Source organism: Phyllobates terribilis, unplaced genomic scaffold (genome assembly GCF_046119375.1).
Source record: "Phyllobates terribilis strain yellow unplaced genomic scaffold, ASM4611937v1 Scaffold_22__1_contigs__length_20350403, whole genome shotgun sequence".
In the NCBI taxonomy this organism is placed as follows: Eukaryota; Metazoa; Chordata; class Amphibia; order Anura; family Dendrobatidae; genus Phyllobates; species Phyllobates terribilis.
The window spans coordinates 18,845,207-18,872,926 of NW_027362782.1; positions in this window are offsets into that span (position 1 = coordinate 18,845,207).

Consider the following 27,720-nt stretch of genomic DNA (forward strand, 5'->3'; position numbering starts at 1 on the left):
TCGGAATTCCGCTGACATATAAAAATGCTTCGGAAATCTTGCATTGTTCTCGGCATTCCACTGACGTTTAAAAATGCTTCGGAACTCTTCAATTGTTCTCGGAATTCTGCTGAACTTTTAAAATGCTTTGGAACTCTTCCATTGCTCTCGGAATTCTGCTGAAGTTTAAAAATGCTTCAGAACTCTTCCATTGTTTTCGGAATTCTGCTGAAGTTTAAAAATGCTTCGGAACTCTTCCATTGTTCTCAGAATTCCACTGACGTTTAAAAATGCTTCGGAAATCTTCCATTGTTTTCAAAATTCCGCTGACGCTTAAAAATGCTTCAGAACTCTTCCATTGTTCTCGGAATTCCGCTGACGTTTAATAATGCTTCGCAACTTTTTCATTGTTCTTGGAATTCCGCTGACGGTTAAAAATGCTTCGGAACTCTTCAATTGTTCTCGGAATTCCGTTGAAGTTTAAAAATGCTTCGAAACTCTTCCATTGTTCTCGGAATTCTGCTAAAGTTTAAAAATGCTTCGGAACTCTTCCATTGTTCTCGGAATTCCGCTGACGTTTAATAATGCTTCGCAACTCTTTCATTGTTCTCGGAATTCCACTGACGTTTAAAAATGCTTCGGAACGCTTCCATTGTTCTCGGAATTCCGTTGAAGTTTAAAAATGCTTCGAAACTCTTCCATTGTTCTCGGAATTCTGCTGAAGTTTAAAAATGCTTCGGAACTCTTTCATTGTTCTCAGAATTCCGCTGACATTTAAAAATGCTTTGGTACTCTTCCATTGTTCTCGGAATTCCGCTGACATATAAAAATGCTTCGGAAATCTTGCATTGTTCTCGGCATTCCGCTGACGTTTAAAAATGCTTCGGAACTCTTCAATTGTTCTCGGAATTCTGCTGAACTTTTAAAATGCTTTGGAACTCTTCCATTGCTCTCGGAATTCTGCTGAAGTTTAAAAATGCTTCAGAACTCTTACATTGTTCTCGGAATTCTGCTGAAGTTTAAAAATGCTTCGGTACTCTTCCATTGTTCTCGGAATTCCGCTGACATATAAAAATGCTTCGGAAATCTTGCATTGTTCTCGGCATTCCACTGACGTTTAAAAATGCTTCAGAACTCTTCCATTGTTCTCGGAATTCTGCTGACGTTTAAAAATGCTTTGGAACTCTTCCATTGTTCTTGGAATTCTGCTGAAGTTTAAAAATGCTTCGGAACTCTTCCATTGTTCTCAGAATTCCGCTGACGTTTAAAAATGCTTCGGTACTCTTCCATTGTTCTCGCAATTCCACTGACATATAAAAATGCTTCGGAAATCTTGCATTGTTCTCGGCATTCCGCTGACGTTTAAAAATGCTTCGGAACTCTTCAATTGTTCTCGGAATTCTGCTGAAGTTTAAAATGCTTTGGAACTCTTCCATTGCTCTCGGAATTCTGCTGAAGTTTAAAAATGCTTCGGAACTCTTCCATTGTTCTTGGAATTCTGCTGAAGTTTAAAAATGTTTTGGAACTCTTCCATTGTTCTCAGAATTCCGCTGACGTTTAAAAATGCTTCGGAAATCTTCCATTGTTTTCAAAATTCCGCTGACATATAAAAATGCTTCGGAAATCTTGCATTGTTCTCGGCATTCCGCTGACGTTTAAAAATGCTTCAGAATTCTTCAATTGTTCTCGGAATTCTGCTGAACTTTTAAAATGCTTTGGAACTCTTCCATTGCTCTCGGAATTCTGCTGAAGTTTAAAAATGCTTCGGAACTCTTCCATTGTTCTCGGAATTCCGTTGAAGTTTAAAAATGCTTCGAAACTCTTCCATTGTTCTCGGAATTCTGCTGAAGTTTAAAAATGCTTCGGAACTCTTCCATTGTTCTCAGAATTCCGCTAACATTTAAAAATGCTTCAGAAATCTTCCATTGTTTTCAAAATTCCGCTGACGCTTAAATATGCTTCAGAACTCTTCCATTGTTCTCGGAATTCCGCTGACGTTTAATAATGCTTCGCAACTCTTTCATTGTACTCGGAATTCCGCTAACGTTTAAAAATGCTTCGGAACTCTTCCGTTGTTCTCGGAATTCCGTTGAAGTTTAAAAATGCTTCGAAACTCTTCCATTGTTCTGGGAATTCTGCTGAAGTTTAAAAATGCTTCAGAACTCTTCCATTGTTCTCGGAATTCCGCTGATGTTTAAACATGCTTCAGAACTCATCCATTGTTCTCGGAATTCTGTTGAAGTTTAAAAATGCTTCTAAACTCTTCCATTGTTCTCGGAATTCTGCTGAAGTTTAAAAATGCTTCGGAACTCTTCCATTGTTCTCGGAATTCTGCTGAACTTTTAAAATGCTTTGGAACTCTTCCATTGCTCTCGCAATTCTGCTGACGTTTAAAAATGCTTCGGAACTCTTCCATTGTTCTCGGAATTCTGTTGACGTTTAAAAATGCTTCGGAACTCTTCCATTGTTCTCGGAATTCCGCTGACGTTTAAAAATGCTTCACAACTCTTCCATTGTTCTCGGCATTCCGCTGACTTTTAAAAATACTTCGAAACTCTTCCATTGTTCTCCAAATTCCGCTGAAGTTTAAAAATGCTTCGGAACCCTTCCATTGTTTTCGGAATTCTGCTGAAGTTTAAAAATATTTCGGAACTCTTCCATTGTTCTCAGAATTCCGCTGAAGTTTAAAAATGCTTCGGACCTCTTCCATTGTTCTAGGAATTCTGCTGAAGTTTAAAAATTCATCTGAACTCTTCCATTATTCTCGGAATTCGTGTGAATTTTAAAAATGCTTCGGAACTCTTCTATTGTTCTCGGAATTCCGCTGAAGTTTAAAAATGCTTAAAATCTCTTACATTGTACTCGGAAATCCGCTGAAGTTTAAAAATGCTTCGGAACTCTTCCATTGCTCTCGGAATTCTGCTGAAGTTTAAAAATGCTTCAGAACTCTTACATTGTTCTCGGAATTCTGCTGACGTTTAAAAATGCTTCGGTACTCTTCCTTTGTTCTCGGAATTCCGCTGACATATAAAAATGCTTCGGTACTCTTCCTTTGTTCTCGGAATTCCGCTGACATATAAAAATGCTTCGGAAATCTTGCATTGTTCTCGGCATTCCGCTGACGTTTAAAAATGCTTCGGAACTTTTCAATTGTTCTCGGAATTCTGCCGAACTTTTAAAATGCTTTGGAACTCTTCCATTGCTCTCGGAATTCTGCTGAAGTTTAAAAATGCTTCAGAACTCTTCCATTGTTCTCGGAATTCTGCTGTAGTTTAAAAATGCTTCGGAACTCTTCCATTGTTCTCAGAATTCCGCTGACGTTTAAAAATGCTTCGGAAATCTTCCATTGTTTTCAAAATTCCGCTGACGTTTAAAAATGCTTCAGAACTCTTCCATTGTTCTCGGAATTCCGCTGACGTTTTAAAATGCTTCGGTACTCTTCCATTGTTTTCGGAATTCCGTTGAAGTTTAAAAATGATTCGAAACTCTTCCATTGTTCTCGGAATTCCGTTGAAGTTTAAAAATGCTTCGAAACTCTTCCATTGTTCTCGGAATTCTGCTGAAGTTTAAAAATGCTTCGGAACTCTTTCATTGTTCTCAGAATTCCGCTGACATTTAAAAATGCTTTGGTACTCTTACATTGTTCTCGGAATTCCGCTGACATATAAAAATGCTTCGGAAATCTTGCATTGTTCTCGGCATTCCGCTGACGTTTAAAAATGCTTCGGAACTCTTCAATTGTTCTCGGAATTCTGCTGAACTTTTAAAATGCTTTGGAACTCTTCCATTGCTCTCGGAATTCTGCTGAAGTTTAAAAATGCTTCAGAACTCTTACATTGTTCTCGGAATTCTGCTGAAGTTTAAAAATGCTTCGGTACTCTTCCATTGTTCTCGGAATTCCGCTGACATATAAAAATGCTTCGGAAATCTTGCATTGTTCTCGGCATTCCGCTGACGTTTAAAAATGCTTCGGAACTCTTCCATTGTTCTCAGAATTCCGCTGACGTTTAAAAATGCTTCGGAAATCTTCCATTGTTTTCAAAATTCCGCTGACGTTTAAAAATGCTTCAGAACTCTTCCATTGTTCTCGGAATTCCGCTGACGTTTAAAAATGCTTTGGAACTCTTCCATTGTTCTTGGAATTCTGCTGAAGTTTAAAAATGCTTCGGAACTCTTCCATTGTTCTCAGAATTCCGCTGAAGTTTAAAAATGCTTCGGTACTCTTCCATTGTTCTCGGAATTCCGCTGACATATAAAAATGCTTCGGAAATCTTGCATTGTTCTCGGCATTCCGCTGACGTTTAAAAATGCTTCGGAACTCTTCAATTGTTCTCGGAATTCTGCTGAACTTTTAAAATGCTTTGGAACTCTTCCATTGTTTTCAAAATTCCGCTGACGCTTAAATATGCTTCAGAACTCTTCCATTGTTCTCGGAATTCCGCTGACGTTTAATAATGCTTCGCAACTCTTTCATTGTACTCGGAATTCCGCTAACGTTTAAAAATGCTTCGGAACTCTTCCATTGTTCTCGGAATTCCGTTGAAGTTTAAAAATGCTTCGAAACTCTTCCATTGTTCTGGGAATTCTGCTGAAGTTTAAAAATGCTTCAGAACTCTTCCATTGTTCTCGGAATTCCGCTGATGTTTAAAAATGCTTCGGAACTCTTCCATTGTTCTCGGAATTCTGTTGAAGTTTAAAAATGCTTCTAAACTCTTCCATTGTTCTCGGAATTCTGCTGAAGTTTAAAAATGCTTCGGAACTCTTCCATTGTTCTCGAAATTCCGCTGACATTTAAAAATGCTTCGGAAATCTTGCATTGTTCTCGGCATTCCGCTGACGTTTAAAAATGCTTCGGAACTCTTCAATTGTTCTCGGAATTCTGCTGAAGTTTATAATGCTTTGGAACTCTTCCATTGCTCTCGGAATTCTGCTGAAGTTTAAAAATGCTTCGGAACTCTTCCATTGTTCTCGGAATTCTGCTGAAGTTTAAAAATGTTTTGGAACTCTTCCATTGTTCTCAGAATTCCGCTGACGTTTAAAAATGCTTCGGAAATCTTCCATTGTTTTCAAAATTCCGCTGACATATAAAAATGCTTCGGAAATCTTGCATTGTTCTCGGCATTCCGCTGACGTTTAAAAATGCTTCAGAATTCTTCAATTGTTTTCGGAATTCTGCTGAACTTTTAAAATGCTTTGGAACTCTTCCATTGCTCTCGGAATTCTGCTGAAGTTTAAAAATGCTTCGGAACTCTTCCATTGTTCTCGGAATTCCGTTGAAGTTTAAAAATGCTTCGAAACTCTTCCATTGTTCTCGGAATTCTGCTGAAGTTTAAAAATGCTTCGGAACTCTTCCATTGTTCTCAGAATTCCGCTAACGTTTAAAAATGCTTCAGAAATCTTCCATTGTTTTCAAAATTCCGCTGACGCTTAAATATGCTTCAGAACTCTTCCATTGTTCTCGGAATTCCGCTGATGTTTAAAAATGCTTCACAACTCTTCCATTGTTCTCGGAATTCCGCTGACTTTTAAAAATAGTTCGAAACTCTTCCATTGTTCTCCAAATTCCGCTGAAGTTTAAAAATGCTTCGGAACCCTTCCATTGTTCTCGGAATTCTGCTGAAGTTTAAAAATGCTTCGGAACTCTTCCATTGTTCTCGGAATTCCGCTGACGTTTAATAATGCTTCGCAACTCTTTCATTGTTCTCGGAATTCCACTGACGTTTAAAAATGCTTCGGAATGCTTCCATTGTTCTCGGAATTCCGTTGAAGTTTAAAAATGCTTCGAAACTCTTCCATTGTTCTCGGAATTCTGCTGAAGTTTAAAAATGCTTCGGAACTCTTTCATTGTTCTCAGAATTCCGCTGACATTTAAAAATGCTTTGGTACTCTTCCATTGTTCTCGGAATTCCGCTGACATATAAAAATGCTTCGGAAATCTTGCATTGTTCTCGGCATTCCGCTGACGTTTAAAAATGCTTCGGAACTCTTCAATTGTTCTCGGAATTCTGCTGAACTTTTAAAATGCTTTGGAACTCTTCCATTGCTCTCGAAATTCTGCTGAAGTTTAAAAATGCTTCAGAACTCTTACATTGTTCTCGGAATTCTGCTGAAGTTTAAAAATGCTTCGGTACTCTTCCATTGTTCTCGGAATTCCGCTGACATATAAAAATGCTTCGGAAATCTTGCATTGTTCTCGGCATTCCGCTGACGTTTAAAAATGCTTCGGAACTCTTCCATTGTTCTCAGAATTCCGCTGACGTTTAAAAATGCTTCGGAAATCTTCCATTGTTTTCAAAATTCCGCTGACGTTTAAAAATGCTTCAGAACTCTTCCATTGTTCTCGGAATTCCGCTGACGTTTAAAAATGCTTTGGAACTCTTCCATTGTTCTTGGAATTCTGCTGAAGTTTAAAAATGCTTCGGAACTCTTCCATTGTTCTCAGAATTCCGCTGACGTTTAAAAATGCTTCGGTACTCTTCCATTGTTCTCGGAATTCCACTGACATATAAAAATGCTTCGGAAATCTGGCATTGTTCTCGGCATTCCGCTGACGTTTAAAAATGCTTCGGAACTCTTCAATTGTTCTCGGAATTCTGCTGAAGTTTAAAATGCTTTGGAACTCTTCCATTGCTCTCGGAATTCTGCTGAAGTTTAAAAATGCTTCGGAACTCTTCCATTGTTCTCGGAATTCTGCTGAAGTTTAAAAATGTTTTGGAACTCTTCCATTGTTCTCAGAATTCCGCTGACGTTTAAAAATGCTTCGGAAATCTTCCATTGTTTTCAAAATTCCGCTGACATATAAAAATGCTTCGGAAATCTTGCATTGTTCTCGGCATTCCGCTGACGTTTAAAAATGCTTCAGAATTCTTCAATTGTTTTCGGAATTCTGCTGAACTTTTAAAATGCTTTGGAACTCTTCCATTGCTCTCGGAATTCTGCTGAAGTTTAAAAATGCTTCGGAACTCTTCCATTGTTCTCGGAATTCCGTTGAAGTTTAAAAATGCTTCGAAACTCTTCCATTGTTCTCGGAATTCTGCTGAAGTTTAAAAATGCTTCGGAACTCTTCCATTGTTCTCAGAATTCCGCTAACGTTTAAAAATGCTTCAGAAATCTTCCATTGTTTTCAAAATTCCGCTGACGCTTAAATATGCTTCAGAACTCTTCCATTGTTCTCGGAATTCCGCTGATGTTTAAAAATGCTTCACAACTCTTCCATTGTTCTCGGAATTCCGCTGACTTTTAAAAATACTTCGAAACTCTTCCATTGTTCTCCAAATTCCGCTGAAGTTTAAAAATGCTTCGGAACCCTTCCATTGTTCTCGGAATTCTGCTGAAGTTTAAAAATGCTTCGGAACTCTTCCATTGTTCTCAGAATTCTGCTGACGTTTAAAAATGCTTCGGAACTCTTCCATTGTTCTCGGAATTCCGCTGAAGTTTAAAAATGCTTCGGACCTCTTCCATTGTTCTAGGAATTCTGCTGAAGTCTAAAAATTCATCTGAACTCTTCCATTATTCTCGGAATTCGTGTGAATTTTAAAAATGCTTCGGAACTCTTCTATTGTTCTCGGAATTCCGCTGAAGTTTAAAAATGCTTAAAATCTCTTACATTGTACTCGGAATTCCGCTGAAGTTTAAAAATGCTTCGGAACTCTTCCATTGCTCTCGGAATTCTGCTGAAGTTTAAAAATGCTTCAGAACTCTTACATTGTTCTCGGAATTCTGCTGACGTTTAAAAATGCTTCGGTACTCTTCCTTTGTTCTCGGAATTCCGCTGACATATAAAAATGCTTCGGAAATCTTGCATTGTTCTCGGCATTCCGCTGACGTTTAAAAATGCTTCGGAACTCTTCAATTGTTCTCGGAATTCTGCCGAACTTTTAAAATGCTTTGGAACTCTTCCATTGCTCTCGGAATTCTGCTGAAGTTTAAAAATGCTTCAGAACTCTTCCATTGTTCTCGGAATTCTGCTGTAGTTTAAAAATGCTACGGAACTCTTCCATTGTTCTCAGAATTCCGCTGACGTTTAAAAATGATTTGGAAATCTTCCATTGTTTTCAAAATTCCGCTGACGTTTAAAAATGCTTCAGAACTCTTCCATTGTTCTCGGAATTCCGCTGACGTTTTAAAATGCTTCGGTACTCTTCCATTGTTCTCGGAATTCTGCTGAAGTTTAAAAATGCTTCGGAACTCTTCCATTGTTCTCAGAATTCCGCTAACGTTTAAAAATGCTTCAGAAATCTTCCATTGTTTTCAAAATTCCGCTGACGCTTAAATATGCTTCAGAACTCTTCCATTGTTCTCGGAATTCCGCTGACGTTTAATAATGCTTCGCAACTCTTTCATTGTACTCGGAATTCCGCTAACATTTAAAAATGCTTCGGAACTCTTCCATTGTTCTCGGAATTCCGTTGAAGTTTAAAAATGCTTCGAAACTCTTCCATTGTTCTGGGAATTCTGCTGAAGTTTAAAAATGCTTCAGAACTCTTCCATTGTTCTCGGAATTCCGCTGATGTTTAAATATGCTTCGGAACTCTTCCATTGTTCTCGGAATTCTGTTGAAGTTTAAAAATGCTTCTAAACTCTTCCATTGTTCTCGGAATTCTGCTGAAGTTTAAAAATGCTTCGGAACTCTTCCATTGTTCTCGGAATTCCGCTGACATATAAAAATGCTTCGGAAATCTTGCATTGTTCTCGGCATTCCGCTGACGTTTAAAAATGCTTCGGAACTCTTCAATTGTTCTCGGAATTCTGCTGAACTTTTAAAATGCTTTGGAACTCTTCCATTGCTCTCGCAATTCTGCTGACGTTTAAAAATGCTTCGGAACTCTTCCATTGTTCTCGGAATTCTGTTGACGTTTAAAAAAGCTTCGGAACTCTTCCATTGTTCTCGGAATTCCGCTGACGTTTAAAAATGCTTCACAACTCTTCCATTGTTCTTGGAATTCCGCTGACGTTTAAAAATGCTTCGGACCTCTTCCATTGTTCTAGGAATTCTGCTGAAGTCTAAAAATTCATCTGAACTCTTCCATTATTCTCGGAATTCGTGTGAATTTTAAAAATGCTTCGGAACTCTTCTATTGTTCTCGGAATTCCGCTGAAGTTTAAAAATGCTTAAAATCTCTTACATTGTACTCGGAATTCCGCTGAAGTTTAAAAATGCTTCGGAACTCTTCCATTGTTCTCAGAATTCCGCTGACGTTTAAAAATGCTTTGGAAATCTTCCATTGTTTTCAAAATTCCGCTGACGTTTAAAAATGCTTCAGAACTCTTCCATTGTTCTCGGAATTCCGCTGACGTTTTAAAATGCTTCGGTACTCTTCCATTGTTCTCGGAATTCCGCTGACATATAAAAATGCTTCGGAAATCTTGCATTGTTCTCGGCATTCCGCTGACGTTTAAAAATGCTTCGGAACTCTTCCATTGTTCTCAGAATTCCGCTGACGTTTAAAAATGCTTCGGAAATCTTCCATAGTTTTCAAAATTCCGCTGAAGTTTAAAAATGCTTCAGAACTCTTCCATTGTTCTCGGAATTCCGCTGACGTTTAAAAATGCTTTGGAACTCTTCCATTATTCTCGGAAATCTGCTGAAGTTTAAAAATGCTTCGGAACTCTTCCATTGTTCTCAGAATTCCGCTGAAGTTTAAAAATGCTTCGGTACTCTTCCATTGTTCTCGGAATTCCGCTGACATATAAAAATGCTTCGGAAATCTTGCATTGTTCTCGGCATTCCGCTGACGGTTAAAAATGCTTCGGAACTCTTCAATTGTTCTCGGAATTCCGTTGAAGTTTAAAAATGCTTCGAAACTCTTCCATTGTTCTCGGAATTCTGCTGAAGTTTAAAAATGCTTCGGAACTCTTCCATTGTTCTCGGAATTCCGCTGACGTTTAATAATGCTTCGCAACTCTTTCATTGTTCTCGGAATTCCACTGACGTTTAAAAATGCTTCGGAACGCTTCCATTGTTCTCGGAATTCCGTTGAAGTTTAAAAATGCTTCGAAACTCTTCCATTGTTCTCGGAATTCTGCTGAAGTTTAAAAATGCTTCGGAACTCTTTCATTGTTCTCAGAATTCCGCTGACATTTAAAAATGCTTTGGTACTCTTCCATTGTTCTCGGAATTCCGCTGACATATAAAAATGCTTCGGAAATCTTGCATTGTTCTCGGCATTCCGCTGACGTTTAAAAATGCTTCGGAACTCTTCAATTGTTCTCGGAATTCTGCTGAACTTTTAAAATGCTTTGGAACTCTTCCATTGCTCTCGGAATTCTGCTGAAGTTTAAAAATGCTTCGGAAATCTTACATTGTTCTCGGAATTCTGCTGAAGTTTAAAAATGCTTCGGTACTCTTCCATTGTTCTCGGAATTCCGCTGACATATAAAAATGCTTCGGAAATCTTGCATTGTTCTCGGCATTCCGCTGACGTTTAAAAATGCTTCGGAACTCTTCCATTGTTCTCAGAATTCCGCTGACGTTTAAAAATGCTTCGGAAATCTTCCATTGTTTTCAAAATTCCGCTGACGTTTAAAAATGCTTCAGAACTCTTCCATTGTTCTCGGAATTCCGCTGACGTTTAAAAATGCTTTGGAACTCTTCCATTGTTCTTGGAATTCTGCTGAAGTTTAAAAATGCTTCGGAACTCTTCCATTGTTCTCAGAATTCCGCTGAAGTTTAAAAATGCTTCGGTACTCTTCCATTGTTCTCGGAATTCCGCTGACATATAAAAATGCTTCGGAAATCTTGCATTGTTCTCGGCATTCCGCTGACGTTTAAAAATGCTTCGGAACTCTTCAATTGTTCTCGGAATTCTGCTGAACTTTTAAAATGCTTTGGAACTCTTCCATTGTTTTCAAAATTCCGCTGACGCTTAAATATGCTTCAGAACTCTTCCATTGTTCTCGGAATTCCGCTGACGTTTAATAATGCTTCGCAACTCTTTCATTGTACTCGGAATTCCGCTAACGTTTAAAAATGCTTCGGAACTCTTCCATTGTTCTCGGAATTCCGTTGAAGTTTAAAAATGCTTCGAAACTCTTCCATTGTTCTGGGAATTCTGCTGAAGTTTAAAAATGCTTCAGAACTCTTCCATTGTTCTCGGAATTCCGCTGATGTTTAAAAATGCTTCGGAACTCTTCCATTGTTCTCGGAATTCTGTTGAAGTTTAAAAATGCTTCTAAACTCTTCCATTGTTCTCGGAATTCTGCTGAAGTTTAAAAATGCTTCGGAACTCTTCCATTGTTCTCGAAATTCCGCTGACATTTAAAAATGCTTCGGAAATCTTGCATTGTTCTCGGCATTCCGCTGACGTTTAAAAATGCTTCGGAACTCTTCAATTGTTCTCGGAATTCTGCTGAAGTTTATAATGCTTTGGAACTCTTCCATTGCTCTCGGAATTCTGCTGAAGTTTAAAAATGCTTCGGAACTCTTCCATTGTTCTCGGAATTCTGCTGAAGTTTAAAAATGTTTTGGAACTCTTCCATTGTTCTCAGAATTCCGCTGACGTTTAAAAATGCTTCGGAAATCTTCCATTGTTTTCAAAATTCCGCTGACATATAAAAATGCTTCGGAAATCTTGCATTGTTCTCGGCATTCCGCTGACGTTTAAAAATGCTTCAGAATTCTTCAATTGTTTTCGGAATTCTGCTGAACTTTTAAAATGCTTTGGAACTCTTCCATTGCTCTCGGAATTCTGCTGAAGTTTAAAAATGCTTCGGAACTCTTCCATTGTTCTCGGAATTCCGTTGAAGTTTAAAAATGCTTCGAAACTCTTCCATTGTTCTCGGAATTCTGCTGAAGTTTAAAAATGCTTCGGAACTCTTCCATTGTTCTCAGAATTCCGCTAACGTTTAAAAATGCTTCAGAAATCTTCCATTGTTTTCAAAATTCCGCTGACGCTTAAATATGCTTCAGAACTCTTCCATTGTTCTCGGAATTCCGCTGATGTTTAAAAATGCTTCACAACTCTTCCATTGTTCTCGGAATTCCGCTGACTTTTAAAAATAGTTCGAAACTCTTCCATTGTTCTCCAAATTCCGCTGAAGTTTAAAAATGCTTCGGAACCCTTCCATTGTTCTCGGAATTCTGCTGAAGTTTAAAAATGCTTCGGAACTCTTCCATTGTTCTCGGAATTCCGCTGACGTTTAATAATGCTTCGCAACTCTTTCATTGTTCTCGGAATTCCACTGACGTTTAAAAATGCTTCGGAATGCTTCCATTGTTCTCGGAATTCCGTTGAAGTTTAAAAATGCTTCGAAACTCTTCCATTGTTCTCGGAATTCTGCTGAAGTTTAAAAATGCTTCGGAACTCTTTCATTGTTCTCAGAATTCCGCTGACATTTAAAAATGCTTTGGTACTCTTCCATTGTTCTCGGAATTCCGCTGACATATAAAAATGCTTCGGAAATCTTGCATTGTTCTCGGCATTCCGCTGACGTTTAAAAATGCTTCGGAACTCTTCAATTGTTCTCGGAATTCTGCTGAACTTTTAAAATGCTTTGGAACTCTTCCATTGCTCTCGAAATTCTGCTGAAGTTTAAAAATGCTTCAGAACTCTTACATTGTTCTCGGAATTCTGCTGAAGTTTAAAAATGCTTCGGTACTCTTCCATTGTTCTCGGAATTCCGCTGACATATAAAAATGCTTCGGAAATCTTGCATTGTTCTCGGCATTCCGCTGACGTTTAAAAATGCTTCGGAACTCTTCCATTGTTCTCAGAATTCCGCTGACGTTTAAAAATGCTTCGGAAATCTTCCATTGTTTTCAAAATTCCGCTGACGTTTAAAAATGCTTCAGAACTCTTCCATTGTTCTCGGAATTCCGCTGACGTTTAAAAATGCTTTGGAACTCTTCCATTGTTCTTGGAATTCTGCTGAAGTTTAAAAATGCTTCGGAACTCTTCCATTGTTCTCAGAATTCCGCTGACGTTTAAAAATGCTTCGGTACTCTTCCATTGTTCTCGGAATTCCACTGACATATAAAAATGCTTCGGAAATCTGGCATTGTTCTCGGCATTCCGCTGACGTTTAAAAATGCTTCGGAACTCTTCAATTGTTCTCGGAATTCTGCTGAAGTTTAAAATGCTTTGGAACTCTTCCATTGCTCTCGGAATTCTGCTGAAGTTTAAAAATGCTTCGGAACTCTTCCATTGTTCTCGGAATTCTGCTGAAGTTTAAAAATGTTTTGGAACTCTTCCATTGTTCTCAGAATTCCGCTGACGTTTAAAAATGCTTCGGAAATCTTCCATTGTTTTCAAAATTCCGCTGACATATAAAAATGCTTCGGAAATCTTGCATTGTTCTCGGCATTCCGCTGACGTTTAAAAATGCTTCAGAATTCTTCAATTGTTTTCGGAATTCTGCTGAACTTTTAAAATGCTTTGGAACTCTTCCATTGCTCTCGGAATTCTGCTGAAGTTTAAAAATGCTTCGGAACTCTTCCATTGTTCTCGGAATTCCGTTGAAGTTTAAAAATGCTTCGAAACTCTTCCATTGTTCTCGGAATTCTGCTGAAGTTTAAAAATGCTTCGGAACTCTTCCATTGTTCTCAGAATTCCGCTAACGTTTAAAAATGCTTCAGAAATCTTCCATTGTTTTCAAAATTCCGCTGACGCTTAAATATGCTTCAGAACTCTTCCATTGTTCTCGGAATTCCGCTGATGTTTAAAAATGCTTCACAACTCTTCCATTGTTCTCGGAATTCCGCTGACTTTTAAAAATACTTCGAAACTCTTCCATTGTTCTCCAAATTCCGCTGAAGTTTAAAAATGCTTCGGAACCCTTCCATTGTTCTCGGAATTCTGCTGAAGTTTAAAAATGCTTCGGAACTCTTCCATTGTTCTCAGAATTCTGCTGACGTTTAAAAATGCTTCGGAACTCTTCCATTGTTCTCGGAATTCCGCTGAAGTTTAAAAATGCTTCGGACCTCTTCCATTGTTCTAGGAATTCTGCTGAAGTCTAAAAATTCATCTGAACTCTTCCATTATTCTCGGAATTCGTGTGAATTTTAAAAATGCTTCGGAACTCTTCTATTGTTCTCGGAATTCCGCTGAAGTTTAAAAATGCTTAAAATCTCTTACATTGTACTCGGAATTCCGCTGAAGTTTAAAAATGCTTCGGAACTCTTCCATTGCTCTCGGAATTCTGCTGAAGTTTAAAAATGCTTCAGAACTCTTACATTGTTCTCGGAATTCTGCTGACGTTTAAAAATGCTTCGGTACTCTTCCTTTGTTCTCGGAATTCCGCTGACATATAAAAATGCTTCGGAAATCTTGCATTGTTCTCGGCATTCCGCTGACGTTTAAAAATGCTTCGGAACTCTTCAATTGTTCTCGGAATTCTGCCGAACTTTTAAAATGCTTTGGAACTCTTCCATTGCTCTCGGAATTCTGCTGAAGTTTAAAAATGCTTCAGAACTCTTCCATTGTTCTCGGAATTCTGCTGTAGTTTAAAAATGCTACGGAACTCTTCCATTGTTCTCAGAATTCCGCTGACGTTTAAAAATGATTTGGAAATCTTCCATTGTTTTCAAAATTCCGCTGACGTTTAAAAATGCTTCAGAACTCTTCCATTGTTCTCGGAATTCCGCTGACGTTTTAAAATGCTTCGGTACTCTTCCATTGTTCTCGGAATTCTGCTGAAGTTTAAAAATGCTTCGGAACTCTTCCATTGTTCTCAGAATTCCGCTAACGTTTAAAAATGCTTCAGAAATCTTCCATTGTTTTCAAAATTCCGCTGACGCTTAAATATGCTTCAGAACTCTTCCATTGTTCTCGGAATTCCGCTGACGTTTAATAATGCTTCGCAACTCTTTCATTGTACTCGGAATTCCGCTAACATTTAAAAATGCTTCGGAACTCTTCCATTGTTCTCGGAATTCCGTTGAAGTTTAAAAATGCTTCGAAACTCTTCCATTGTTCTGGGAATTCTGCTGAAGTTTAAAAATGCTTCAGAACTCTTCCATTGTTCTCGGAATTCCGCTGATGTTTAAATATGCTTCGGAACTCTTCCATTGTTCTCGGAATTCTGTTGAAGTTTAAAAATGCTTCTAAACTCTTCCATTGTTCTCGGAATTCTGCTGAAGTTTAAAAATGCTTCGGAACTCTTCCATTGTTCTCGGAATTCCGCTGACATATAAAAATGCTTCGGAAATCTTGCATTGTTCTCGGCATTCCGCTGACGTTTAAAAATGCTTCGGAACTCTTCAATTGTTCTCGGAATTCTGCTGAACTTTTAAAATGCTTTGGAACTCTTCCATTGCTCTCGCAATTCTGCTGACGTTTAAAAATGCTTCGGAACTCTTCCATTGTTCTCGGAATTCTGTTGACGTTTAAAAAAGCTTCGGAACTCTTCCATTGTTCTCGGAATTCCGCTGACGTTTAAAAATGCTTCACAACTCTTCCATTGTTCTTGGAATTCCGCTGACGTTTAAAAATGCTTCGGACCTCTTCCATTGTTCTAGGAATTCTGCTGAAGTCTAAAAATTCATCTGAACTCTTCCATTATTCTCGGAATTCGTGTGAATTTTAAAAATGCTTCGGAACTCTTCTATTGTTCTCGGAATTCCGCTGAAGTTTAAAAATGCTTAAAATCTCTTACATTGTACTCGGAATTCCGCTGAAGTTTAAAAATGCTTCGGAACTCTTCCATTGTTCTCAGAATTCCGCTGACGTTTAAAAATGCTTTGGAAATCTTCCATTGTTTTCAAAATTCCGCTGACGTTTAAAAATGCTTCAGAACTCTTCCATTGTTCTCGGAATTCCGCTGACGTTTTAAAATGCTTCGGTACTCTTCCATTGTTCTCGGAATTCCGCTGACATATAAAAATGCTTCGGAAATCTTGCATTGTTCTCGGCATTCCGCTGACGTTTAAAAATGCTTCGGAACTCTTCCATTGTTCTCAGAATTCCGCTGACGTTTAAAAATGCTTCGGAAATCTTCCATAGTTTTCAAAATTCCGCTGAAGTTTAAAAATGCTTCAGAACTCTTCCATTGTTCTCGGAATTCCGCTGACGTTTAAAAATGCTTTGGAACTCTTCCATTATTCTCGGAAATCTGCTGAAGTTTAAAAATGCTTCGGAACTCTTCCATTGTTCTCAGAATTCCGCTGAAGTTTAAAAATGCTTCGGTACTCTTCCATTGTTCTCGGAATTCCGCTGACATATAAAAATGCTTCGGAAATCTTGCATTGTTCTCGGCATTCCGCTGACGGTTAAAAATGCTTCGGAACTCTTCAATTGTTCTCGGAATTCCGTTGAAGTTTAAAAATGCTTCGAAACTCTTCCATTGTTCTCGGAATTCTGCTGAAGTTTAAAAATGCTTCGGAACTCTTCCATTGTTCTCGGAATTCCGCTGACGTTTAATAATGCTTCGCAACTCTTTCATTGTTCTCGGAATTCCACTGACGTTTAAAAATGCTTCGGAACGCTTCCATTGTTCTCGGAATTCCGTTGAAGTTTAAAAATGCTTCGAAACTCTTCCATTGTTCTCGGAATTCTGCTGAAGTTTAAAAATGCTTCGGAACTCTTTCATTGTTCTCAGAATTCCGCTGACATTTAAAAATGCTTTGGTACTCTTCCATTGTTCTCGGAATTCCGCTGACATATAAAAATGCTTCGGAAATCTTGCATTGTTCTCGGCATTCCGCTGACGTTTAAAAATGCTTCGGAACTCTTCAATTGTTCTCGGAATTCTGCTGAACTTTTAAAATGCTTTGGAACTCTTCCATTGCTCTCGGAATTCTGCTGAAGTTTAAAAATGCTTCGGAAATCTTACATTGTTCTCGGAATTCTGCTGAAGTTTAAAAATGCTTCGGTACTCTTCCATTGTTCTCGGAATTCCGCTGACATATAAAAATGCTTCGGAAATCTTGCATTGTTCTCGGCATTCCACTGACGTTTAAAAATGCTTCAGAACTCTTCCATTGTTCTCGGAATTCTGCTGACGTTTAAAAATGCTTTGGAACTCTTCCATTGTTCTTGGAATTCTGCTGAAGTTTAAAAATGCTTCGGAACTCTTCCATTGTTCTCAGAATTCCGCTGACGTTTAAAAATGCTTCGGTACTCTTCCATTGTTCTCGCAATTCCACTGACATATAAAAATGCTTCGGAAATCTTGCATTGTTCTCGGCATTCCGCTGACGTTTAAAAATGCTTCGGAACTCTTCAATTGTTCTCGGAATTCTGCTGAAGTTTAAAATGCTTTGGAACTCTTCCATTGCTCTCGGAATTCTGCTGAAGTTTAAAAATGCTTCGGAACTCTTCCATTGTTCTTGGAATTCTGCTGAAGTTTAAAAATGTTTTGGAACTCTTCCATTGTTCTCAGAATTCCGCTGACGTTTAAAAATGCTTCGGAAATCTTCCATTGTTTTCAAAATTCCGCTGACATATAAAAATGCTTCGGAAATCTTGCATTGTTCTCGGCATTCCGCTGACGTTTAAAAATGCTTCAGAATTCTTCAATTGTTCTCGGAATTCTGCTGAACTTTTAAAATGCTTTGGAACTCTTCCATTGCTCTCGGAATTCTGCTGAAGTTTAAAAATGCTTCGGAACTCTTCCATTGTTCTCAGAATTCCGCTAACATTTAAAAATGCTTCAGAAATCTTCCATTGTTTTCAAAATTCCGCTGACGCTTAAATGTGCTTCAGAACTCTTCCATTGTTCTCGGAATTCCGCTGACGTTTAATAATGCTTCGCAACTCTTTCATTGTACTCGGAATTCCGCTAACGTTTAAAAATGCTTCGGAACTCTTCCATTGTTCTCGGAATTCCGTTGAAGTTTAAAAATGCTTCGAAACTCTTCCATTGTTCTGGGAATTCTGCTGAAGTTTAAAAATGCTTCAGAACTCTTCCATTGTTCTCGGAATTCCGCTGATGTTTAAACATGCTTCAGAACTCATCCATTGTTCTCGGAATTCTGTTGAAGTTTAAAAATGCTTCTAAACTCTTCCATTGTTCTCGGAATTCTGCTGAAGTTTAAAAATGCTTCGGAACTCTTCCATTGTTCTCGGAATTCCGCTGACATATAAAAATGCTTCGGAACTCTTCAATTGTTCTCGGAATTCTGCTGAACTTTTAAAATGCTTTGGAACTCTTCCATTGCTCTCGCAATTCTGCTGACGTTTAAAAATGCTTCGGAACTCTTCCATTGTTCTCGGAATTCTGTTGACGTTTAAAAATGCTTCGGAACTCTTCCATTGTTCTCGGAATTCCGCTGACGTTTAAAAATGCTTCACAACTCTTCCATTGTTCTCGGCATTCCGCTGACTTTTAAAAATACTTCGAAACTCTTCCATTGTTCTCCAAATTCCGCTGAAGTTTAAAAATGCTTCGGAACCCTTCCATTGTTTTCGGAATTCTGCTGAAGTTTAAAAATATTTCGGAACTCTTCCATTGTTCTCAGAATTCCGCTGAAGTTTAAAAATGCTTCGGACCTCTTCCATTGTTCTAGGAATTCTGCTGAAGTTTAAAAATTCATCTGAACTCTTCCATTATTCTCGGAATTCGTGTGAATTTTAAAAATGCTTCGGAACTCTTCTATTGTTCTCGGAATTCCGCTGAAGTTTAAAAATGCTTAAAATCTCTTACATTGTACTCGGAAATCCGCTGAAGTTTAAAAATGCTTCGGAACTCTTCCATTGCTCTCGGAATTCTGCTGAAGTTTAAAAATGCTTCAGAACTCTTACATTGTTCTCGGAATTCTGCTGACGTTTAAAAATGCTTCGGTACTCTTCCTTTGTTCTCGGAATTCCGCTGACATATAAAAATGCTTCGGTACTCTTCCTTTGTTCTCGGAATTCCGCTGACATATAAAAATGCTTCGGAAATCTTGCATTGTTCTCGGCATTCCGCTGACGTTTAAAAATGCTTCGGAACTTTTCAATTGTTCTCGGAATTCTGCCGAACTTTTAAAATGCTTTGGAACTCTTCCATTGCTCTCGGAATTCTGCTGAAGTTTAAAAATGCTTCAGAACTCTTCCATTGTTCTCGGAATTCTGCTGTAGTTTAAAAATGCTTCGGAACTCTTCCATTGTTCTCAGAATTCCGCTGACGTTTAAAAATGCTTCGGAAATCTTCCATTGTTTTCAAAATTCCGCTGACGTTTAAAAATGCTTCAGAACTCTTCCATTGTTCTCGGAATTCCGCTGACGTTTTAAAATGCTTCGGTACTCTTCCATTGTTTTCGGAATTCCGTTGAAGTTTAAAAATGATTCGAAACTCTTCCATTGTTCTCGGAATTCCGTTGAAGTTTAAAAATGCTTCGAAACTCTTCCATTGTTCTCGGAATTCTGCTGAAGTTTAAAAATGCTTCGGAACTCTTTCATTGTTCTCAGAATTCCGCTGACATTTAAAAATGCTTTGGTACTCTTACATTGTTCTCGGAATTCCGCTGACATATAAAAATGCTTCGGAAATCTTGCATTGTTCTCGGCATTCCGCTGACGTTTAAAAATGCTTCGGAACTCTTCAATTGTTCTCGGAATTCTGCTGAACTTTTAAAATGCTTTGGAACTCTTCCATTGCTCTCGGAATTCTGCTGAAGTTTAAAAATGCTTCAGAACTCTTACATTGTTCTCGGAATTCTGCTGCAGTTTAAAAATGCTTCGGTACTCTTCCATTGTTCTCGGAATTCCGCTGACATATAAAAATGCTTCGGAAATCTTGCATTGTTCTCGGCATTCCGCTGACGTTTAAAAATGCTTCGGAACTCTTCCATTGTTCTCAGAATTCCGCTGACGTTTAAAAATGCTTCGGAAATCTTCCATTGTTTTCAAAATTCCGCTGACGTTTAAAAATGCTTCAGAACTCTTCCATTGTTCTCGGAATTCCGCTGACGTTTAAAAATGCTTTGGAACTCTTCCATTGTTCTTGGAATTCTGCTGAAGTTTAAAAATGCTTCGGAACTCTTCCATTGTTCTCAGAATTCCGCTGAAGTTTAAAAATGCTTCGGTACTCTTCCATTGTTCTCGGAATTCCGCTGATATATAAAAATGCTTCGGAAATCTTGCATTGTTCTCGGCATTCCGCTGACGTTTAAAAATGCTTCGGAACTCTTCAATTGTTCTCGGAATTCTGCTGAACTTTTAAAATGCTTTGGAACTCTTCCATTGTTTTCAAAATTCCGCTGACGCTTAAATATGCTTCAGAACTCTTCCATTGTTCTCGGAATTCCGCTGACGTTTAATAATGCTTCGCAACTCTTTCATTGTACTCGGAATTCCGCTAACGTTTAAAAATGCTTCGGAACTCTTCCATTGTTCTCGGAATTCCGTTGAAGTTTAAAAATGCTTCGAAACTCTTCCATTGTTCTGGGAATTCTGCTGAAGTTTAAAAATGCTTCAGAACTCTTCCATTGTTCTCGGAATTCCGCTGATGTTTAAAAATGCTTCGGAACTCTTCCATTGTTCTCGGAATTCTGTTGAAGTTTAAAAATGCTTCTAAACTCTTCCATTGTTCTCGGAATTCTGCTGAAGTTTAAAAATGCTTCGGAACTCTTCCATTGTTCTCGAAATTCCGCTGACATTTAAAAATGCTTCGGAAATCTTGCATTGTTCTCGGCATTCCACTGACGTTTAAAAATGCTTCGGAACTCTTCAATTGTTCTCGGAATTCTGCTGAACTTTTAAAATGCTTTGGAACTCTTCCATTGCTCTCGCAATTCTGCTGACGTTTAAAAATACTTCGGAACTCTTCCATTGTTCTCGGAATTCTGTTGACGTTTAAAAATGCTTCGGAACTCTTCCATTGTTCTCGGAATTCCGCTGACGTTTAAAAATGCTTCACAACTCTTCCATTGTTCTCGGAATTCCGCTGACTTTTAAAAATACTTCGAAACTCTTCCATTGTTCTCCAAATTCCGCTGAAGTTTAAAAATGCTTCGGAACCCTTCCATTGTTCTCGGAATTCTGCTGAAGTTTAAAAATGTTTCGGAACTCTTCCATTGTTCTCAGAATTCCGCTGAAGTTTAAAAATGCTTCGGACCTCTTCCATTGTTCTAGGAATTCTGCTGAAGTTTAAAAATTCATCTGAACTCTTCCATTGCTCTCGGAATTCTGCTGAAGTTTAAAAATGCTTCAGAACTCTTACATTGTTCTCGGAATTCTGCTGACGTTTAAAAATGCTTCGGAACTCTTCCATTGTTCTCTGAATTCCGCTGACGTTTAAAAATGCTTCGGTACTCTTCCTTTGTTCTCGGAATTCCGCTGACATATAAAAATGCTTCGGAAATCTTGCATTGTTCTCGGCATTCCGCTGACGTTTAAAAATGCTTCGGAACTTTTCAATTGTTCTCGGAATTCTGCCGAACTTTTAAAATGCTTTGGAATTCTTCCATTGCTCTCGGAATTCTGATGAAGTTTAAAAATGCTTCAGAACTCTTCCATTGTTCTCGGAATTCTGCTGTAGTTTAAAAATGCTTCGGAACACTTCCATTGTTCTCAGAATTCCGCTGACGTTTAAAATTGCTTCGGAAATCTTCCATTGTTTTCAAAATTCCGCTGACGTTTAAAAATGCTTCAGAACTCTTCCATTGTTCTCGGAATTCCGCTGACGTTTTAAAATGCTTCGGTACTCTTCCATTGTTCTCGGAATTCCACTGACATATAAAAATGCTTCGGAAATCTTGCATTGTTCTCGGCATTCCGCTGACGTTTAAAAATGCTTCGGAACTCTTCAATTGTTCTCGGAATTCTGCTGAACTTTTAAAATGCTTTGGAACTCTTCCATTGCTCTCGGAATTCTGCTGAAGTTTAAAAATGCTTCGGAACTCTTCCATTGTTCTCGGAATTCTGCTGAAGTTTAAAAATGTTTTGGAACTCTTCCATTGTTCTCAGAATTCCGCTGACGTTTAAAAATGCTTCGGAAATCTTCCATTGTTTTCAAAATTCCGCTGACATATAAAAATGCTTCGGAAATCTTGCATTGTTCTCGGCATTCCGCTGACGTTTAAAAATGCTTCAGAATTCTTCAATTGTTCTCGGAATTCTGCTGAACTTTTAAAATGCTTTGGAACTCCTCCATTGCTCTCGGAATTCTGCTGAAGTTTAAAAATGCTTCGGAACTCTTCCATTGTTTTCAAAATTCCGCTGACGCTTAAAAATGCTTCAGAACTCTTCCATTGTTCTCGGAATTCCGCTGACGTTTAATAATGCTTCGCAACTCTTTCATTGTTCTCGGAATTCCGCTGATGTTTAAAAATGCTTCGGAACTCTTGCATTGTTCTCGGAATTCTGTTGAAGTTTAAAAATGCTTCTAAACTCTTCCATTGTTCTCGGAATTCTGCTGAAGTTTAAAAATGCTTCGGAACTCTTCCATTGTTCTCGGAATTCCGCTGACATATAAAAATGCTTCGGAAATCTTGCATTGTTCTCGGAATTCCGCTGACGTTTAAAAATGCTTCGGAACTCTTCAATTGTTCTCGGAATTCTGCTGAACTTTTAAAATGCTTTGGAACTCTTCCATTGCTCTCGCAATTCTGCTGACGTTTAAAAATGCTTCGGAACTCTTCCATTGTTCTCGGAATTCCGCTGAAGGTTAAAAATGCTTCGGACCTCTTCCATTGTTCTAGGAATTCTGCTGAAGTTTAAAAATTCATCTGAACTCTTCCATTATTCTCGGAATTCGTGTGAATTTTAAAAATGCTTCGGAACTCTTCTATTGTTCTCGGAATTCCGCTGAAGTTTAAAAATGCTTAAAATCTCTTACATTGTACTCGGAATTCCGCTGAAGTTTAAAAATGCTTCGGAACTCTTCCATTGCTCTCGGAATTCTGCTGAAGTTTAAAAATGCTTCAGAACTCTTACATTGTTCTCGGAATTCTGCTGACGTTTAAAAATGCTTCGGAACTCTTCCATTGTTCTCTGAATTCCGCTGACGTTTAAAAATGCTTCGGTACTCTTCCTTTGTTCTCGGAATTCCGCTGACATATAAAAATGCTTCGGAAATCTTGCATTGTTCTCGGCATTCCGCTGACGTTTAAAAATGCTTCGGAACTCTTCAATTGTTCTCGGAATTCTGCCGAACTTTTAAAATGCTTTGGAACTCTTCCATTGCTCTCGGAATTTTGCTGAAGTTTAAAAATGCTTCAGAACTCTTCCATAGTTCTCGGAATTCTGCTGTAGTTTAAAAATGCTTCGGAACTCTTCCATTGTTCTCAGAATTCCGCTGACGTTTAAAAATGCTTCGGAACTCTTCCATTGTTCTCGGAATTCCGCTGACATATAAAAATGCTTCGGAAATCTTGCATTGTTCTCGGCATTCCGCTGACGTTTAAAAATGCTTCGGAACTCTTCAATTGTTCTCGGAATTCTGCTGAACTTATAAAATGCTTTGGAACTCTTCCATTGCTCTCGCAATTCTGCTGACGTTTAAAAATGCTTCGGAACTCTTCCATTGTTCTCGGAATTCTGCTGACGTTTAAAAATGCTTCGGAACTCTTCCATTGTTCTCGAAATTCCGCTGAAGGTTAAAAATGCTTCGGACCTCTTCCATTGTTCTAGGAATTCTGCTGAAGTTTAAAAATTCATCTGAACTCTTCCATTATTCTCGGAATTCGTGTGAATTTTAAAAATGCTTCGGAACTCTTCTATTGTTCTCGGAATTCCGCTGAAGTTTAAAAATGCTTAAAATCTCTTACATTGTACTCGGAATTCCGCTGAAGTTTAAAAATGCTTCGGAACTCTTCCATTGCTCTCGGAATTCTGCTGAAGTTTAAAAATGCTTCAGAACTCTTACATTGTTCTCGGAATTCTGCTGACGTTTAAAAATGCTTCGGAACTCTTCCATTGTTCTCTGAATTCCGCTGACGTTTAAAAATGCTTCGGTACTCTTCCTTTGTTCTCGGAATTCCGCTGACATATAAAAATGCTTCGGAAATCTTGCATTGTTCTCGGCATTCTGCTGACGTTTAAAAATGCTTCGGAACTCTTCAATTGTTCTCGGAATTCTGCCGAACTTTTAAAATGCTTTGGAACTCTTCCATTGCTCTCGGAATTCTGCTGAAGTTTAAAAATGCTTCAGAACTCTTCCATTGTTCTTGGAATTCTGCTGTAGTTTAAAAATGCTTCGGAACTCTTCCATTGTTCTCAGAATTCCGCTGACGTTTAAAAATGCTTCGGAACTCTTCCATTGCTCTCGGAATTCTGCTGAAGTTTAAAAATGCTTCAGAACTCTAACATTGTTCTCGGAATTCTGCTGAAGTTTAAAAATGCTTCGGTACTCTTCCATTGTTCTCGGAATTCCGCTGACATATAAAAATGCTTCGGAAATCTTGCATTGTTCTCGGCATTCCGCTGACGTTTAAAAATGCTTCGGAACTCTTCCATTGTTCTCAGAATTCCGCTGACGTTTAAAAATGCTTCGGAAATCTTCCATTGTTTTCAAAATTCCGCTGACGTTTAAAAATGCTTCAGAACTCTTCCATTGTTCTCGGAATTCCGCTGACGTTTAAAAATGCTTTGGAACTCTTCCGTTGTTCTTGGAATTCTGCTGAAGTTTAAAAATGCTTCGGAACTCTTCCATTGTTCTCGAAATTCCGCTGACATATAAAAATGCTTCGGAAATCTTGCATTGTTCTCGGCATTCCACTGACGTTTAAAAATGCTTTGGAACTCTTCAATTGTTCTCGGAATTCTGCTGAACTTTTAAAATGCTTTGGAACTCTTCCATTGCTCTCGCAATTCTGCTGACGTTTAAAAATACTTCGGAACTCTTCCATTGTTCTCGGAATTCTGTTGACGTTTAAAAATGCTTCGGAACTCTTCCATTGTTCTCGGAATTCCGCTGACATATAAAAATGCTTCGGAAATCTTGCATTGTTCTCGGCATTCCGCTGACGTTTAAAAATGCTTCGGAACTTTTCAATTGTTCTCGGAATTCTGCCGAACTTTTAAAATGCTTTGGAACTCTTCCATTGCTCTCGGAATTCTGCTGAAGTTTAAAAATGCTTCAGAACTCTTCCATTGTTCTCGGAATTCTGCTGTAGTTTAAAAATGCTTCGGAACTCTTCCATTGTTCTCGGAATTCCGCTGACATATAAAAATGCTTCGGAAATCTTGCATTGTTCTCGGCATTCCGCTGACGTTTAAAAATGCTTCGGAACTTTTCAATTGTTCTCGGAATTCTGCCGAACTTTTAAAATGCTTTGGAACTCTTCCATTGCTCTCGGAATTCTGCTGAAGTTTAAAAATGCTTCAGAACTCTTCCATTGTTCTCGGAATTCTGCTGTAGTTTAAAAATGCTTCGGAACTCTTCCATTGTTCTCAGAATTCCGCTGACGTTTAAAATTGCTTCGGAAATCTTCCATTGTTTTCAAAATTCCGCTGACGTTTAAAAATGCTTCAGAACTCTTCCATTGTTCTCGGAATTCCGCTGACGTTTTAAAATGCTTCGGTACTCTTCCATTGTTCTCGGAATTCGCTGACGTTTAATAATGCTTCGCAACTTTTTCATTGTTCTCGGAATTCCGCTGACGGTGAAAAATGCTTCGGAACTCTTCAATTGTTCTCGGAATTCTGTTGAACTTTTAAAATGCTTTGGAACTCTTCCATTGCTCTCGGAATTCTGCTGAAGTTTAAAAATGCTTCAGAACTCTTACATTGTTCTCGGAATTCTGCTGAAGTTTAAAAATGCTTCGGAACTCTTCCATTGTTCTCGGAATTCCGCTGACGTTTAATAATGCTTAGCAACTCTTTCATTGTTCTCGGAATTCCACTGACGTTTAAAAATGCTTCGGAACTCTTCCATTGTTCTCGGAATTCCGTTGAAGTTAAAAAATGCTTCGAAACTCTTCCATTGTTCTCGGAATTCTGCTGAAGTTTAAAAATGCTTCGGAACTCTTTCATTGTTCTCAGAATTCCGCTGACATTTAAAAATGCTTTGGTACTCTTCCATTGTTCTCGGAATTCCGCTGACATATAAAAATGCTTCGGAAATCTTGCATTGTTCTCGGCATTCCGCTGACGTTTAAAAATGCTTCGGAACTCTTCAATTGTTCTCGGAATTCTGCTGAACTTTTAAAATGCTTTGGAACTCTTCCATTGCTCTCGGAATTCTGCTGAAGTTTAAAAATGCTTCAGAACTCTTACATTGTTCTCGGAATTCTGCTGAAGTTTAAAAATGCTTCGGTACTCTTCCATTGTTCTCGGAATTCCGCTGACATATAAAAATGCTTCGGAAATCTTGCATTGTTCTCGGCATTCCGCTGACGTTTAAAAATGCTTCGGAACTCTTCAATTGTTCTCGGAATTCTGCTGAACTTTTAAAATGCTTTGGAACTCTTCCATTGCTCTCGGAATTCTGCTGAAGTTTAAAAATGCTTCAGAACTCTTACATTGTTCTCGGAATTCTGCTGAAGTTTAAAAATGCTTCGGTACTCTTCCATTGTTCTCGGAATTCCGCTGACATATAAAAATGCTTCGGAAATCTTGCATTGTTCTCGGCATTCCGCTGACGTTTAAAAATGCTTCGGAACTCTTCCATTGTTCTCAGAATTCCGCTGACGTTTAAAAATGCTTCGGAAATCTTCCATTGTTTTCAAAATTCCGCTGACGTTTAAAAATGCTTCAGAACTCTTCCATTGTTCTCGGAATTCCGCTGACGTTTAAAAATGCTTTGGAACTCTTCCATTGTTCTTGGAATTCTGCTGAAGTTTAAAAATGCTTCGGAACTCTTCCATTGTTCTCAGAATTCCGCTGACGTTTAAAAATGCTTCGGTACTCTTCCATTGTTCTCGGAATTCCACTGACATATAAAAATGCTTCGGAAATCTTGCATTGTTCTCGGCATTCCGCTGACGTTTAAAAATGCTTCAGAACTCTTCAATTGTTCTCGGAATTCTGCTGAACTTTTAAAATGCTTTGGAACTCTTCCATTGCTCTCGGAATTCTGCTGAAGTTTAAAAATGCTTCGGAACTCTTCCATTGTTCTCGGAATTCTGCTGAAGTTTAAAAATGCTTCGGAACTCTTCCATTGTTCTCAGAATTCCGCTAACGTTTAAAAATGCTTCGGAAATGTTCCATTGTTTTCAAAATTCCGCTGACGCTTAAAAATGCTTCAGAACTCTTCCATTGTTCTTGGAATTCTGTTGAAGTTTAAAAATGCTTCTAAACTCTTCCATTGTTCTCGGAATTCTGCTGAAGTTTAAAAATGCTTCGGAACTCTTCCATTGTTCTCGGAATTCCGCTGACATATAAAAATGCTTCGGAAATCTTGCATTGTTCTCGGCATTCCGCTGACGTTTAAAAATGCTTCGGAACTCTTCAATTGTTCTCGGAATTCTGCTGAACTTTTAAAATGCTTTGGAACTCTTCCATTGCTCTCGCAATTCTGCTGACGTTTAAAAATGCTTCGGAACTCTTCCATTGTTCTCGGAATTCTGCTGACGTTTAAAAATGCTTCGGAACTCTTCCATTGTTCTCAGAATTCCGCTGACGTTTAAAAATGCTTCACAACTCTTCCATTGTTCTCGGAATTCCGCTGACTTTTAAAAATATTTCGAAACTCTTCCATTGTTCTCCAAATTCCGCTGAAGTTTAAAAATGCTTCGGAACCCTTCCATTGTTCTCGGAATTCTGCTGAAGTTTAAAAATGCTTCGGAACTCTTCCATTGTTCTCAGAATTCCGCTGAAGTTTAAAAATGCTTCGGAACTCTTCCATTGTTCTCGGAATTCCGCTGAAGTTTAAAAATTCATCTGAACTCTTCCATTATTCTCGGAATTCGTGTTAATTTTAAAAATGCTTCGGAACTCTTCT